Source organism: Heptranchias perlo, chromosome 31 (genome assembly GCF_035084215.1).
Source record: "Heptranchias perlo isolate sHepPer1 chromosome 31, sHepPer1.hap1, whole genome shotgun sequence".
Classification (NCBI taxonomy): domain Eukaryota; kingdom Metazoa; phylum Chordata; class Chondrichthyes; order Hexanchiformes; family Hexanchidae; genus Heptranchias; species Heptranchias perlo.
In genome coordinates, this window is record NC_090355.1 from 32,171,557 (window position 1) to 32,190,100 (window position 18,544).

At 43.4% G+C, this 18,544-nt stretch overlaps 1 long non-coding RNA gene across 3 annotated transcripts in view; it reads right to left on the bottom strand.

The window, feature by feature from the left end:
* Positions 1–8,564: 8,564 nt before the first annotated feature.
* Positions 8,565–18,544, bottom strand: part of LOC137300667 (uncharacterized) — a 76,627-nt gene continuing 66,647 nt past the window's right edge. For all 3 annotated transcript variants that reach the window (XR_010958147.1, XR_010958146.1, XR_010958145.1), the window contains one exon: positions 8,565–9,356. This is a non-coding gene — a long non-coding RNA (uncharacterized lncRNA). The remainder of the gene's footprint in view (positions 9,357–18,544) is intronic.

Genomic DNA, 18,544 nt, shown 5'->3' on the forward strand with positions numbered 1-18,544 from the left:
ACAAAATTACTTATGACACATTAGTGGGAATTTTCTGGGAGTATTAAGAAATGTGTAGGAAATAACTGTAGAGGGTTTTGCCCGCAAAATCTACTTGGGTTAAGCCTCGTTGCATATGCAGAGACAGCTCCTGGTCTTTACTATGCAGGGTATAAATTAGATTAAATTTATTACCAGAAATAAAAACAGAAAATGCTGGAAACACTCAGCGGGCTAGAGAAGAAGGGTCTATGACATTTTGTCAGAACTTTTTGTTTTTTTAATTTATTACCATCTTGTCCATAAAGTTTCTTTATAAGCTGCTGGCAAATGTGCTCTTTCATCTTGTACCAGTTAAAGCATTAAATATACTGATTGGGCTGCTTTGAAAGCATGCCCTAAGTTTAAGGGAACAATGAGTTGCTAAAGGGCACTGGACCTACTTGCCAATTAGAGGCCTTAATGCACCTTGAGATGGAATAAACATTGGTGTTGTGGAGTCACTGGGCAGATTCCCTCTTCTTTAAGGATCCTTCTGTTCTGAACTTTTGGAAAGAATTTCTGTATTCAGTTTCTCTGTGATATTGGTGACAATAATAATTCAGCTACTTGCCTCATAACAGAAACATTTTTCTCCACAGGCAGCATCTTTCTCCACAAAACTTACTTAATGTCTGATCCGAATGATTGACAGTAACTTGGGCAGTACTTCCACACAAACACTGGGAAATTCTATGGAGCTCTTGAAATCCTTCGTTAGCATATTGCATGCATGCTAAATGAGCTTTCCATTCTGAATAAGTGAGACCATATTATGCAGGAGTACATCCTGATCACAAAATCAGACCTGGCAAGTTTTCAGTGAGATCTGCATGAGAGCCAAGGCGGCCCAATTTCCTGCTCCCCACAGATCCAAATCCCACCAGCAGTGTCGATATCTGTTCTTTTATACAATTCTATTGATGTAGCACTGTGTACAATATTACTTTATAATATTAGTACATGCATAAATATGCACAGCATTGATCACAGTGACAATATGCTTAACAGTGTCAGCACTTGGTTGTACCATCACACACGACTGATATATAAATCATGCATAGAATCATAGAATCTTATAGCACAGAAGGAGACCAAACTGCCCATCGTGCCTGCGCTGAGACTTTGAAAGAGCTATCCAATTAGTCCCACTCCTCCACTCTCTTTAAATTTCAGCTTTGCAACCATACTCCACCCAGAATCCAAAGACTTCGGTTTCCCGGAAGCTGCTCGGCAGGTCATTGGAATAACGCTGCCAGATCGCTGGTTGTTATTGTTTATGGCAGAACTACGAAGGTATCTGATCATCTTCAAACCTCTGACTGTCATGCTTGATTAATTAAAACATTCTTGGCAAATGCTTTTGCTTTTGTTCGTCTTATGCCAGTCGAAGAATTTAACCTCTAGTGATGCAATATGAATGCACCCAGTCGTCCCTCTTAGTCATGGCCCCAGTTCAGAAAACCAACAAAATAGAACCGTAGCCCTATTCCATTATTCCTAGCTTGAGCATTCGAGCGACCAGCCTGCTCTGACCACACTAATTTTTTAAAATAATGCATAACACTGTATTTTATGTCTGAATACAAAGTATATATAATACAATGGTCCAAAATTCAATATGGTGTGTTGCACCCAACTTGCACCAATGAGACATGAGTTGCACCCACTGATGATCTGGAGAACTGTTTGCACCAGAATTTCTGGGTCAGCTTATTTGCATATGCATTGGACGAGTCATTGGCATAAATCCAGTTTAAAATGGGAGTGTGCTGGGGTACTTGGAAATTAGAATGCAGCCTTTAAAGCTCTGGGGATTGCAGCAGCAGGCTGGTGGAGCAGCAGGTAAGTAGCAGAGTGCTTAGCTCACAGTTCACTATTAGGTAGCTTGATTGAGTGTCTCATGGGTGTTTTTCTGTCACTTTTCAAGAAAATCTACTACAGGAGGAGCTGGCAGAGGCAGCCAGAGATGAGATAAGGGCAAGACACAGAAGCACAGAAGGAGAACTAACAATTTCAGTGAGAATGACCTCCAAACTTTCTTTGAACAGATTGAATACAGAAGAGATACAGTGATGGGTCTGCTTGGAAATCTCAAAAAAATGTTTCATGCCAGGTGGACGGAAGTGGCACTGGTACTGAGTGTCAAATGTCTCACCCCCAGAATTGCAGACCAGTGCTGCAAGAAGTTCAATGTCCTGACCAGAGCCTGCAAGGTTACATACCGGCCACTCTCCCTTTTCTTCCTTGGGCACCAGTACACTCTTTACTCTCTAAAATTAAGAACTGCACAACTAACACATCACATTGCGCTCAGGTTAAAGGCACCACTAACGGTGTGTAGGCTATCTCTCCTAACAGCACTTACTTGCATGCACTACCTTAAAACCCCTTCCTCTACTTTAACAGAGTGATACAAGCATCAGCTTACATCACCTGTCCTATGTAACTGAGGAGGCAGCCCTCAGTTGCTATCCTTCACCTAATTTAGTCAATCCTGTTGCAAGAGAAACTTGTACACAATGCCTGTCAGAGGCAGGGTACCAGCAGCAGCAACCCCAACATCAAGGAGATCATTCCCTATGCGGGGCAGGCCATGGAACTGATGGGAAAGAAATTTGCTCTTGCCATGGGAGATGGCAATATTTGAGGTACAGTACTAGTGCCAGGTAAATGGCTGCGCACCTACACAACTGCTCCCTTGCTGTGATGACAAATTAGATGAATCTCCCAGCTCTCCTGCAAAGTGCATTAGTCACCTGACAAATGTATGTCCATACTACATCCTGGTTGATATTAGAGAGATCATGGGCTCGATTTTCAGACGTCCGAGACAGTGGGTTCGTGGCGGGGGGGCTCCGAAAATCGGGGATTCCCGGGACGGGTCCGGAGCCCGGCTCCAACCCGCCCACTTCCGGGTTCCCCAGTGACGCGCTTAGATGCGTGCGCAGCCCCCGCATGCGGGACTCCCGCCGGCAATTAAAGCTGCCGGGATCCCACTTAAACCAATTAATTAGATAGTTCAGGTCATTTGCAGACCTGATTTGTAGGATATTTTAGGAGGGGTGGGATTTTCAACTCAACTGGGACTGTTTCCCGTACTGGGGGAAACATCCCAGTTGAAATGGACGCGTTGCAGCCACCAGCCTGTGGCAGCTGCAAAGGTCCATTTGGCAGGTGTTGGGGGGAGACCCTCACTCATTGCAAGAGGCCACTCTGTCACTTTGGACAAAGTTTGGCCTCCACCACCCTCCTCCTAACAATAAAATTCACAAACTTGCAACCTCAACCCCGGTGTGCAGACACATTTACCTACCTTGCGGACCCCCTCAAACGTACATCTTCCAGATGGGGGCCGCCATAGCTGCAGTCATGACCTCCTTGGAGGACGAACAGCATCACCAGCCTCACCGTCCACGCCGTCCACCTCTGACACGTGGAGCTCCACAACACAATGCCGTGATACATCCACCTGCACAGCAGGAGGGAGGGCAACCACAGAGAGAGATGCATCGCAGAAGGCACTACCCTCGCCACAGGGTCTACAGACCGAGGGTCAGCTCCCTGGACCTCTCTGAGAAGCAGTGCATACAGAGGCTCAGAGTCACTCGGCATGTAGTCGTGGACATCTGCAGCCTCTTTCATGGCCGAGCTGCTCCCAGCTGGCCCGAGCACCATCTTCTTACCTGTCGCTGTCAAAGTCACCACTGCCCTCAACAACTTCTCCTCTGCATCCTTCCAGGGTGCCACCGGGGACATCGGCGACGTCTCTCAGTCGTCTGCATAAAAGAGCCCTGCAAATACACCTACACCCACTCTGCAGTGACACAATGGGTGGTATCAGTTGTGGATCTTCATAGTGATCCTCAGGAAAGGGCATTATTGCACAAACCAGACAAGATTTGCAAAGACGTGGCAGTAGTGGTGACAATATAATATGTAATGTGAGTTGATCAGAAATCAAATATAAGTAAAAACCATGACAAACCCTCAAACACCCTTGTACATCCCCTTCATGCTCACGGCATGTTTGCCTTACGCTTCCTACTGCACATATGTGATGCATGCCCTGTGGCTGCAGCACAGATAATGGCAGGTTGGGTGAGGCTGACCGTGAAAGAGATGCATGAGAGGGTGAGTATGAGATAGAGCCATGAGATTGTATGAGGATTGGGTTGAGTGGTAGTGGTGGGATGAGTACTGGCGAGGTGAGTAAGTGCAGGTAAGATGAGGATGAGCTTTGAGTGGGTGTGAGGAGTGATGTGATAGAGTAGTGTTGGCAGTGCAGAAGGAGATGTGCGGTGGGGGCGGTAATGTGGCAGACGGAGTGTAGGGGAATGAGTAAGTGTACTCACTTCGGCTGACATAATTAGGTCATTGAAGCGCCTCCTGCACTGTATGCAGGTGCGCGATATGTTGGTGGTGCTGGTGACCTCCTCTGCCACCTCGAGCCAGGCCTCCGTGGTGGCAGAGGCAGGCCACTTCTTCCCGCCGGGGAGAAGATCTCTGTCATCCCCCTCCTCCTCACCCCATCTAGTAAGACCTGGAGTGAGGCATTATTAAGCCTGGGAGCAGCCTTTCCCCTGGGCTGCCCCATGTTGTAATTTTGCCTATTTTCTGCAGCATCAGTCAGTGGAGGACTGCCCTTTAAATAGGGCTCCTCCAGCTGACAGCTTACGATGCGGCTGTGCAGTCCACCCTCTGCGCAGCTTTCCAGCGCGAAACCCGGAATCCAAGGTAAGTGCCTTCAATTAGGCTGCGATCGCGTGCGGAGCACCCCAAATTCACTGGGCACTTTACCCACGTGCCCAGTCGACCCCCCGCTGCCAACCCGCCACCCTCCTAAAATCGAGCCCCACCTGTGGCTGCCTGAAATGAGCCAATGCCATAAATGTGGTCACCTTCATAGCCACAGAGAGAGCAATGCAGGCAGATGAGCTTGACTGCAGATCCTCATGTACCTAACAGAGCTGCCCTGTTGCCTCTTTGATGAAGAACATTCTTCTTATACAAATCTCCTCAGTAAGGTGCTTATATTACCTGTGCGACCTGTATATTCTATGGGGGAAGGTAATATCTAGTGTGCTGCATCCTTCTTAAATGCTGCATGATTCTTCTTTGCTCCATTGGGTGTTGCTCATCCTCCTCCTTCTCCTCCATAATAATGGCATAAAAGGGTATGCTCATGGGGAATGCTATACCTGCTCCTGAGAAGTCCTCACTGCGGGTCAGGAAAGGGGATATGGGTGAGCTGAAAATCTGCCGGTAGTTTGACTTCTCAGAAGTACTGAGCAGCAAGTCCAAGCGGGCAATTTTAATTTTACCCGTCCGGCAGATGGGCAGTTAAAATCACCCAGGTTACTTACCCACTGGATACCCAAGGGCGTGTGTCCTTGCCGCTTGCTCAGTTGAGCAGGCTAAAATCAGAAACAGCCAGCTCCCAGCATCACCAGGGTGGGGAAGTAATCTGGGCGATTTTAACTGCCCACCCACCTGGTTTCTGCCGGGCAGGTAGGGTTAAAATTGCTCCCTATAATTTTTATTTTGCTTTTTCCCAATAATAAAGCATCCTTTATTTTAAAATTATGCTTCAAATGGAAAATAATTGAGCATGAGCTTTTCAGGTGAAATTCTTTCAAGGAGCAGAAAGTAGATACAGTATTTGGTGTATGAAGTTTGCGATGGCTGCACGGAAATCAATTATGGCTGGAGTACAAACTCCTTGCTAATAGGTGCGCTGTTTATTGGGAAGTAAATATGCAATGTTTAAAAAGTCTTTCTGTGTTTGAGATGTGTTTGAATTTCAACAGGAAATGGAGAGCAGGGATATCAGTACAACTCTTCAGAAATATTAATGAAGGCTTCATAATGGTTCCATTCAGGATGGGGAGATGAAAATACAGCTCTTCTGGGGACTGTAGTTTGGCTGCATGCTGTTGAACCCTGGAGGCTGCCGCATGTGGCTGAGTTATTTCTAAGTTTTTCTCTCTGGGGCACATGGGTTAGGTACAGAATTAACAGCTCGGCTACCTGTATTTGGTTTGCAACAACAGCAAATTTGATAAACGATGAAGCAACAGTAAAAATGGCACAGAACACTTATGAAAACCTTGTTAACTGGATCTCTGAAAGGGGGTTTGAGACTACATTCAGTTAGACAATCTCTCTTTATCCTTTACAGGTTGTTGGTGAAAATCCAAAGGGAAGTGTTTCCAAAATTGCCAAGTCTCCAACAAACTCCATAACACTTAACCAAGAAGTGAATTGTCTGCTTTCTCTGTGTGATGAATTTCTAGGTTAGCTGCCTATTATGCTTGGTTATTCTGTGCCTGTCCTCAACTAGGCAGGCTAGATGGGAAAAAGTGCATAATTTACAGACTTCCATGCATCCATGTAAATCTCTAAACTTAACGATATTTTAAAGTATTTTTGCTTGAAATCATGCACACCACCACATCCTATCGAAATTATTCTATTCAGATTTCAGTTTACATGCACACATATACAAAGGGACTTAAGTACCATGTCTTCAGACTGGAATCATGCCACATTCATCACATAAAATCAAATCAAGCCAGCGAAAAAGAGGTACTTTTGAAAGAGAAGTTCTTAACAAAGATAAATTACATTAAATAAAGACAGTATTTTAACAAATGCTCTTAAATTTGTATCACTGTTTGAGTGTGCAATCTAATAACAATTAAAAAATTAACTTTTTTAATGATACCATCTTCATAAGCCAAAAAATTGAGTCTGGATTTTCCGATTGGTCACTTGCCAACCAGAAGCAGGGCAGAGTGCAATTTCCATCCACCCAATGTAATGATTACTGACTCCACTGCAATTTCCAGCATCAACCTCATTATGTCTACTTTCCTGCAGGTCATGTTAGCCAGTGCCCAGTACTAGTGGGATGGTGAGAATGGGCATAGATGATGGTGATATCTCTTAGGATGGCAGCACAGGTGAACTCTCCCATTAGCCCTCTCCAGCACCTGCACAGAAAGGATGCAGGGCCAGGCTGCTCATGCAACAGCACAAGGGATGCAGCCTACAGCAGACCTACCTCTTAACTGTCATGAAATGAGCACCATTATAGTCTTGGAAGGCTCCAATTGCAACAGAAGAACATGGTTGAGTAAACCAGTCTGTAAATTATAATTCACACACTGGCACCAAGGGGAAGGACCATGTTAAGAAGCACTAGGCGCACACACACCGTATAGGTTTTCATTAAAATTATAATAGCACTGAAGTTATTCTGCATTCAGACCTTGCTCTTCGAAAGGTTTAGAAGTTGCTTTCTTTGGGTCTCCATGATGCGGCCTCTTTTTAAGGCAATGTTTTGCAGCACACAACTACAATCCTTGAGAACCTAGCTGGACTATATTGCAGGATGCCCCCAGATTGATTCAGGCACATAAAGTGTGTCTTCAGCATGCTAATAGTATGCTCAATTATTACCCTAGTGGGAGAATGAATGTTTTTATACCAGTGCTCATATCCTGCGATACCAGACAGTAGTCATGAGCTACTGGTGCAGAGTATAGTCTTGATCTCTCAGGAGACAGCCCAAGATGTGCCTTTATGGGGCAAAGAATGCTGTCACAGCGAGCTACTTTAAAATTAAGGCATCATGGCAATTCCCAGAGAAGTGACAATTCACTTGCATAATGTGGGACTGCTGGTTGCAAATGAGTTGCACATCAATAGAGTGGTATTTTTTGCTGTTGACACAGGTAATGGTATTTATTATCTAACTCAGAACAGAACCAGGAATGACCACAGAAACCCTTGCCTGTGCATCTCAGTTCCATAATGGGAAGTGGATTTACTAACTGAGCCATCAAGTTAGGTGAATATGTGTCGTTTTGGCGAGTCAGTGACAAGGGATCGTTCAATTTAAAATTACCACTGAGTGAGGAGCAAGGTTAGTATTTACACGGAAAGTTGTTAGAAAGTGGAATGCTTTGCCACAGGAAGGAATTTAGGCAGATACCATTGCATCTTTTAAGAGAAAAGTGGATAAATATTTGATGCACAGGAAGATAGTGGGCTACAGGGAAAGCACAGACAGAGGGATTAGTTTTGTATTGCTCCAGATAGAGCCACATAGATACAATGGCCAAAGGGCCTCCTCCTTGCTGTAAATATCTATTGTTCTATTGTGCAAGCCATGCATCTAGATATTACTAGACGACACATTAGCATTGATACTATTTATGGCTTGATGCTGCATGTGCATGGCCATCCCCTGAAGGCTCGGGAATGGTGTTGGGGGTATTGAAGGGCAAACATTTGTCTCTTATCACTGATGATGTTACAATTTGGGCTATTATCCCAGCACTCTTTCTCATGTTTACTGCTTGAAACAATTTCCACAAGCTGACCGAGTTATTTATGAACTGAAACCTGTGTCTTTATTCTCTATTCTGCATGGGTTAGCATAGCCCAGGTCTAACAGTTAATTCTAATCACACTAAACATCCTCTATGTTCTTCTATCACCTCAGAAAGTGGAAATTAACACACTACTATACCACTGTGTACAGGTTAAAACCATTGTCCAGATTTAATATTAGAGAAGAAAACACAGGCCCTGAAATTCCAAGTTCCGAGATCCGCCACCATAAGAGCTGTGACGTCAGGCTACCACTCGTCAATCGTCCTGATCATGACCCCGTTGAAAATCCCATGGTCAGAAAATTTAAATATTGTTGGGCTGGACAAAGGCACATGCCTTTCTAGCAACTGGCCAATTATGCCGGGAGGCCTGTAAAATTTGTTGGGGGGGTGGATTGAAGGAAGTCCTTACAAGGCTGGAAGGGGACTGCTCTTAACGCTGTACCAGCATGCAGCAATTTGAAACCGTAGATCAAAAAAGAACCAGGAAAAAGTCTGAAACTTCTCGAAGAGTGATGTAAATATTATTCTTACTGAAATTAGGCACAGTGGGGTGGGAGTTGGAATAATGGGATTGGATGGCAAAAGACCTGTCAATACAGCAGACATGCTTCCTGATATCCTGCCAGATTCTTTTGCTGTGAGATTGCGTTCCATTGCTCAACCAACACTACCCAGGTCCTTCAATGGATGGATTCAAAGTGGTCCCAAAAATGGAGGCCCACCTCCTCAGTAGTGATTTTGACTTTCTGCTCCATAAATTCTTCCCTATGGATCTTTTAATTTGTAGCTCATTAATGGCTGGTTAAGCAATTTGTTCAAATTGCTCCCTCTTTTGTAGAAGAAAATGATACACTCATCAGAAATACTTTGATGTCATTTTGGAAACACCACTTTTCTTCCTGGCTCGTTAATAGTGTGTTTTCATTTGATGGCCTGTCAACAGTAAATTAACATATTAAAAAGCAGAAAATGCATTGAATAGTTGAGTAGTAAGTACACATAGTTACAGTAGTTATTACCAAATTATCCTTAATGACTGTAGCCAGAATGATTCTGCCCAAAGATTTCTTGAATTCTGTATAGGGAGCAGTAAATGGTATGTAGCGGTATAGCAGCATTGAAATGGAAAGGAACCATTATTAGCTCCAGGATCAGTTGCAGTCGATGTATATTTGTGGAATTAATTTTTTCCTATAAACAGCTCTTTTTTTTAAGCCATGAGATGCAAGAAGTATGCTAGCTTTGGAAGTTCTGTGATGCCTTGGACTCAATCTGGGGCTTGATTAGCCTAACATCTGTGGTGGGTAAAATTTTGGAGTTTATTATTAAGGAGACAGTAGCAGAACATTTGGATAAACATAATTTAATAGGACAAAGTCAGCATGGCTTTATGAAGGGGAAGTCATGTCTGACAAATTTGCTTGAGTTCTTTGAGGACATAACGTACAGGGTGGATAAAGGGGAACCAGTGGACGTAGTGTATTTAGACTTCCAGAAGGCATTCGACAAGGTGCCACATAAAAGATTATTGCTCAAGATAAAGAATCACTGGATTGGGAGTAATATTCTGTCATGGGTGGAGGATTGGTTATCTAACAGGAAGCAGAGAGTTGGGATAAATAGTTCATTCTCGGACTGGCAACCAGTAGCCAGTGGTGTTCCGCAGGGGTCGGTGCTGGGTCCCCAACTCTTTACAATCTATATTAACGATTTGGAGGAGGGGACCGAGTGTAACATATCAAAGTTTGCAGATGATACAAAGATGGGTGGACAAGTGGAGAGTGAGGAGGACATAAAAAACCTACAGGGGGATATAGACAGGCTGGGTGAGTGGGCGGAGATTTGGCAGATGCAATACAATATTGGAAAATGTGACGTTATGCACTTTGGCAGGAAAAATCAGAGAGCAAGTTATTATCTTAATGGCGAGAAACTGGAAAGTACTGCAGTACAAAGGGATCTGGGGGTCCTAGTGCAAGAAGATCAAAAAGTTAGTATGCAGGTGCAGCAGGTGATCAAGAAGGCCAACGGAATGTTGGCTTTTATTGCTCGGGGGATAGAATATAAAAACAGGGACGTATTGCTGCAGTTATATAAGGTATTGGTGAGACCGCACCTGGAATACTGCATACAGTTTTGGTGTCCATACTTAAGAAAAGACATACTTGCTCTCGAGGCAGTACAAAGAAGGTTCACTCGGTTAACCCCGGGGATGAGGGGGCGGACATATGAGGAGAGGTTGAGTGGATTGGGATTCTACTCATTGGAGTTCAGAAGAATGAGAGGCGATCTTATTGAAACATATAAGATTGTGAAGGGGCTTGATCGGGTGGATGCGGTAAGGATGTTCCCAAGGATGGGTGAAACTAGAACTAGGGGGCATAATCTTAGAATAAGGGGCTGCTCTTTCAAAACTGAGATGAGGAGAAACTTCTTCACTCAGAGGGTAGTAGGTCTGTGGAATTTGCTTCCCCAGGAAGCTGTGGAAGCTACATCATTAAATAAATTTAAAAGAGAAATAGACAGTTTCCTAGAAGTAAAGGGAATTAGGGGTTATGGGGAGCGGGCAGGAAATTGGACATGAATTTAGATTTGAGGTTAGGATCAGATCAACCATGATCTTATTGAATGGCGGAGCAGGCTCGAGGGGCCGATTGGCCTACTCCTGCTCCTATTTCTTATGTTCTTATGTTAATCCATCAATATAGCTTTCCTAGGAAACATACAAATTTGGAAATTGAAAGCTAGAGAGGGACAGAAGACAAGAAAATGGCACAGCAGAACAGGGATGACAGTCTTTCTTGATTTGTTAAACTTCCTTTTAAGAATTTGCTATGTTTTTGGCAAGATAGTGTATATTTTCCGCATGGTGCTGTTCCTGTACAAATGCTTACCTCACTCATACTACATCCGTTTGTGTGCTTTTTTAACACAGGTGTTAACCTGTTTAAGAGGGATTTAATACAAGCATGTCTAGTGTTCATATGGAAACAGCACCAATGAGAAAATATATCCCAATATCTCAATCAGGATTTGTGAGAGAGGCCTGTTCATTGGACTTGGTGCAGGTTGTCAGATTTAATGAGGCTCCTTAATTCTCAATGACACAGACATATAAGTGACTTTTCTGTTGCCACTTTGGAAGTGCTAGTCACATTGTCGCTTGGAAAGGTGAACCCACAAAGCAACCTTACAACCCAACCTCCCTGTATGATTTTTTAATTTGTTCTCTGGGTGTGGATGATGCTGGCAAGGCTACATTTATTTCCCATCCCTACTTGCTCTGAGAAGGTGATTATGATGAGGCTACTTCTTCTAGCAGTTGTTTTACAACTGAACGGCTTGCCAGGCCACTTCAGAGGACATTTCCTTACTGGTGAACCGGTGTAACCTGGGCAGGAGGAGAGCTGTGCCTCTGGCACTTATGGCATTTTCTGCTGGAAGTGAAGTCAGGAATATAATAACCCGTAAATTGTTCTGAGCGGTGAACCAACAGTGCTCACTGTCATTAGATTTAAATTCACCCGCTGTTGCGTTCTTTTTGGTGGCAATTACCTTGAAATGTGAGTTCAAAAAACATCAGAATTCTTTCCTGGGCTGCGTGAGCGGAGGAAGGATCGCTATGTCCCCTCAACCAATCAGCTTGAAGCAAGCCATGCTGTGAGAACCAGGAAGTGAAACTCACTGACAAACCATGCAGACTAAAAACCAGGAAGTGCTTATACACAAGATTTTTAATATTTTATAATAATTTAGTGCTTTTCATGTCCTCAGTACGTCCCAAAACACTTCACAGCCAATTAAGTACTTTTCAAGTGTAGTCACTGTTGTAATATAGGCAAATGTGGTAACCAAATTCTGTACAGCAAAATCCCACAAACAGCAATGAGATAAATGACAGAAGAATCTGCTTTAGTGATGTTGTTAGAGGAATAAATGTTGACCAGGACGCTGGGAGAACTCCCCAGCTCATCTTCAAATATTGTCATGGGATCTTTCCCATCCACGAGAACAGATGGGACCTCCATTTAACACCTTATCTGAAAGATGGCACCTCCAACAGTGCAGAACTCCCTCAGTACTCCACTGAAGTATTAGCCTAGATTATGCGCTAAGGTCTCGGAGGTGCGATTTTCACCCCCAACCTTCCGACTCAGTGGCAAAAATGCTACCACTGAGCCAAGGCTGGCACTTTATAGATGGATATAAATAGATAATAATATGACCATGTCATGCCAAGCAATACCTTCTACCAATAACCATATTTTTGCTTTGTCCCTAAACTGATAGAATAAAATATAAAACAGTAATTCAACTGTGGATTGAATAGGTTAGGTGGACTGAATTTTCTTTTTTGGTAAAAAAAACTAACATAGGTGAAGGAGTGGCATTATTGAAAATGTGTTACTATTAGGGGACATGGTAGGAGAAATTTTAATAGAAATAGTCATGCCAACCAGAACTTCTGCTTATTTTCCATTTGTCTTCTGAACCCTCTCCAGTACATCCATAAGTATAAGGAATGCACCCTATCGGTTTGATCTTTCCTATCAATTTTGAAAGAAACAAAGCATTTTTGAAATCTCCAAGTGAATGAATGATTGAATTTAGCTCTGCTTGACAAACAATCATACGAATTAAGAGCAGGAGTAGGCCATTCGGCCCCTCAAGCCTTCTCTGCCATTTGATAAGATCACGGCTGATCTGATTGTGACCTCAACCCTACTTTCCCGTCTACCTACTATAACCTTTGACTCCCTTGTTAATCAGGAATCTATCTAACACAGCCTTAAAAATATTCAATGACCCTGCTTCCACCGCCCTTCCACAGACTCACGACCCTCTGGGAGAAAGAATTTCTCCTCATCTCTGTCTTCAATGGAGATCCCTTATTTTTAAACTGTGGCCCCTAGTTCTAGTCTCTTCCATAAGGGGAAACATCCTCTCAGCATCTACCCCTTCACCCCCCTCAGGATCTTATATGTTTGAATAAGATCACCTCTCCTTCTTCTAAACTCCATGGGCGCTAAATTGGGCCGTGTAGCACCCGTTGTTTCGGTGCTACACGGCCTCTCTGACATCCAAGCTGGCGTCTTGGAATCGCACGCACGTTTCCAGCGTGACATACGCCGGACGCCATCTTGGTATAGGAGTTAGCGCAGGTGCAGATAACAAACGCTGGAATCATGTAAAGGAGGGAGAAAATGGCTTCAATCAGTGTGCAACACTAATTTAAAGTGATCGACACCATTTTGGGACTTAACGCTCAACTCAACGCACAGTCTTAACCCCTGTCCATCTGAACGTGTCTTAGAGTGCCTGGAGGACCCCCTATCAGCGTTATTTAAAGGGACCATGCAGGATTTACAGGTTAATGGCTGGATTATTGCTTCTGGCTGCCCAGACATTTACAACTGTTTTTGGAGGTCTCCTAAACTTGAATACGAAGACGCAGGGACATAGAAATAATATTTAAAGCCAGGACATGCAAGAGTGAAGTTAGGAAATGCTTCTACACGCAAAGGGTGAGAGACATTTGGAAAGCTCTTCTGCAAACGGCAGTTGATGCTAGCTCACTTGTGAATGTTAAATTTGAGATTAATAGATTTCTGTGAACCAAGGGTATTAAGGGATATGGGGCTAAGGCAGGTATATGGAGTGAGGTCACAGGTCCACCATGATCTCATTGAATGGCGAACAGGCTCGAGGGGCTAAATGCCACTGCCACTTACTGCCTCCTGATATGCGCCACCTTCTCCTGCAATCGAGCGGGACATGTGTCAGGGTGATGTGCCTGTCATGGTTGAATACCTGCCAATGTGTGTGGCCTGTGAGTTGTGGGTGGGTGGCTTGCAACAGTGGTAATGTGTAAGGGTGAGAGGAAGCATTTGGTTGGAAGAGTTGAGTACTGATGGAAAGAGTTTGTTGGTATGGGGGTGTGGTGCGTGGTGTAGTTGGTATGAGACACCACTTGACAGTTGACCTCACTCACCTTAACCACTCATGTCAAAGCATGGAACTTCTTCCTGCACTGCATCCATGTTCATGATGCTGTGCGCCTGGCATTGAATTTGTCCCCCGCTGCCTCCTACTGCCTTTTGGATACATGTCTGGCGGGCCTCTCGCCAATGCCACCCCCCCCCCCCCCCCCGGATATAGGATGTCCCTCCTTCTGTCCCTCCTCTTGCACCAAGGTCTCTAGTGCATCAGCAGAGAACCTTGGTGCACGCACTCTCACAGGCCTGGTACCAACTCAGATCGGCAGATTGGTGAGGTCTGGTGTGCAAATTGGAGGATGTGGGATTTAGTAGTTTGCTACCTTTATTCAATGTTTTAATATAATTCATCAGTGTATAAACATAGGGATGGGATCTACAACTGTGTTTTACGTGTGCGATGTCTGATCTCCATTCAGACTCTGTGCAGACAGTAGACTGTTATTTTCAGCAAAAAACAGGTACCAACTACCTTTAAGAGATTTCTAAGAAACATCCTCCTTTTAAAAGATTGAGCTCCCCCTGGAGGTGGAAAGTACGAATTCCATTGATTCCACGTGCAAGGCCTGGAATGGAACGCTGATTGCAGGTGAGTCGTTGGGTGGGCCGAAACTTGCGTCCTGCCTGCGCAGGGATCATTGGATGCGGGGTAATAGCGCATCATGCTACCTACGCCCAAAAATGGCCCCTATCCAATTTTTTTCTCCCGATGTATAGAGGCCCAACTTGTCCAACCTTTCCTCATATGATAACCCCTTCATCCCAGGAATCAGTTGAGTGAACCTTCTCTGAACCGCCTCTAAAGCAATCATGTCCTTAAATAAGGAGACCAAAACTGCACACAGTATTCTAGATGTGGTCTCCCCAATGCCCTGTACAACTGTAGTAAAACATCTCTACTTTTATATTCCATTCCCCTTGCAATAAATGACAACACTCCATTTGCCTTCCTAATCACTTGCTGTACTTGCAAACTAACTTTTTGTGATTCGTGTACTTGGACACCCAGATTCACCTGTACCTCAGAGTTCTGCAATCTCTCTCCATTTAAATAATATACTGCTTTTCTATTCCTCCTGCCAAAGTGGACAAGTTCACATTTTCCCACATTATACTCCATTTGCCAAATTTTTGCCCACTCACTTAACCTATCTATATCCCTGCTCAAAATACATCTACAATTTAAGTGAGCTTGGATTTTGGAATCTTTCAACATTCATTTGAGACAAGATAATCGACCATTCTAAGGCCATGTCCACATGATAGTTTGCAGTCTGATTCATTTCTATGATTAGCAAAGAACTGGGAATTTGGCTAAGGTGACAGAATTTTGTAATTTTATTGAAGTGAAGTGCAACCATTTTATTGAAGTCCAGTGCAGCAAATTCACAGTTAGAAGGCTTCACAAACTTATTAGCTACAGCGAAACACTAGCAGAATATGAAGAAACAAAAGCTCTGTAAGAAGAGAAACTTATTTCATTGGGCCAGCAATTCTAAATAATTAGCTTTCTGAACCCTATGTTCTTTATGGTACCAAAAACCTGCTTAAGATTTTGTGAGAAAACTGAGCCTTGGGTTAAATAGCAAAACTTGTTAAATCTCAATTTTTTCATAATAAACATAATAAACTGTCTACCTTATTTTTTATTTTACTTTTAATTAGAATTATTGGTACAGAGAAGAACCTGGAAATGCTTTGGAACTTGTGTTTTAGTTCATATAGATCTTGAAAGGTAGGCTTGTTAATATCCTGTTCCCGAGGAAGGAAGGTCAGGAACAATGCTGTGCAGTGTTGAAACTGTTTGCTTATTTTATTTAATTAGAGAGCGTTTCTACTGAGTCCCAAGTTAATCAGGGTAAATCTAAACTCAAAATGCAGTGAAAGGAGCACTGTGCAAATAGAGAGACTGTAGAGAAAGGCTGAAAAACACAGAGAGATACAACCAGCACACTCACTGAAAATATCCGGTCAAAGTGAAGCTATTTTTATTGCCAACAAAGATAATTAAGTACTGGGATGTATCTCAAGGGAGTTTGATTGTAAGTCAAATTTTGACTTTGTATGGCTTATTGGTAAGGACGATTTAGAATATTGTGTGTCATTTGGGCACTGTACATTCAAAAGGACATTGATGTTTTAGAGAGGGTTCAGAGAAGATTGGTAAGGGTGATTTCCAGAAATGAGCTATGCAGCTCATAATCCAACCCTTGTGCAGCATTGCTGATGCTGTTCAGGTGGTCGATGTGTATGTAAAAGAATGAGCTAGCATTGTTGAATAACACAAGATGAGCTCATTTGAATAATTTTCTAGCACTGTGGGAATGCTGCTCATGACATACCAGAAGCACCAGGGCTAGAATTTACGACATCACTGGGCAGCTGCTGACTGCTCATTCAGGTTATTTCCCAGCATGGGGGGAGAGGCCTGGGACAGAGGTGACAGGGGTAATGCGCAGTTGTATCAGATTTGTTTGCACAGTTCCAACTGGGGCTTCCCTTCAGTGCTCACATCAACTGGACGTTATGTGGCTGGAGCACTGCTTAGGCACTGCTGTCACATTATGATTTTAATATTTAATATTATGATTTTAATGAATCTTGTACACAGCTTGTACATGGGCACCCACTACACTGGCCACCTGCATGGAACTAGATGACTCATGAGCACTGCAGGCCCCAGGCCCGATAATACGGGGTGCCCGCCATCAAGTTATTGGTCCCTATAAGTATTAATGAGATAGTCACAAATAAATGCTTGTTTTCATTCGAGAATAAAGGATTCAGATGATTTGAACCAGGCCTTTAAAATGGTAATAGACTTGGATATATGTAGATGTAAGCAACTTCTATTTTGATTGCAGAACTAGTGCAAATTTAGCAAGTATCAAACAAGGCTAATCATTAAAAGAATTTTTTCCTTCCATGGAATAATTCATTGGCCTCTACATGGTTTAGGAAATCAGGTAACTGGACAAACCTTGGCTGCCCAAACTGAATATATTAAAAGTTATTCAGTTACTGCTATTGATTTGTCTGGAATGGATCATCAGTTTATCTGGATGTAATGATAACACGTGGTCTCTTGACTCAAGATTCGGTACCATTCCTCCCTATCCCTTCCTGATTCTCGACTCCTCAGCCCTCATAGTCTCCAGATTTAGCAGTGTTCCTGCCTGATTCTTGGCTCCGCAGCCAAATCCGCTTAAATAAGTCTGCAATAAATTCTTGAACAGACCCATCAAATGTAGACAACAGTGCATTTGTTAAATCCTTTGGAAAAAAAGAGCTCAGTAAATGTTTAGTAAGGAATGTTTAGAAAGATAAACAAAAATGTAGGAGATCAAATACTCCATCAAGCATGATGGTCATTTTGTTGTTAGGATTGTGAAAATATTGAGTGGGATATGGTTGGCTGGGGTTGAATAATGTAGATTGTAATGTTGGATTGATATCTTGCATTAGTACCAGATTACCTTGGAGGAAAAAGGAAAGATTTGACAAAGCTTTAGTTTTGTGGAAGTTTCAGCTGTGGTGAACAGTCATTCCGCAGTAGCTCTATTTATGTGGAAACACATTAGACAGAAAAGGAACAGAATGTCGGAAGCAGGGCATAGAGCCCCAAAATTCTCTGATGTTTCCACAGAGATTTCAGAAAGGAAGGAAGCCTTGGTAGACTGAGAGAGGAGGGGTGCCATCCAAGGGCAGAGTTCAGGCACAATGGAAGGAGGTGGCTCTGGCAGTAAGTGCCACCTCCACAACCCCTCTCATGGATACTCAATTCTGCAAAAACTATAATGACCACACCAGGTCAGTCAAGGTAAGAAGAGTGAAACCCACCTTTCACTTGATTGCTACCTACAACCACCTTCCCCTCACTATGTTACACTGCTTGAACCGCTTTCCATTAATATCCTGGAGGAGCCATTGCTGCCATGGCATACACAGCCTTCATCTCCAATTCTACCTTCATGCACTGCTTTGCATGAATGGACCCCACTGACAGCTACCCTCTGGTATGTAATTGCTTTTTTGGTGCATTTCTCATCACCCTATCATGGTCTACCTCTTGATACCTGGGTTATACTGAATCTCATAATAACCAGAGGGCATTCACATATCTGT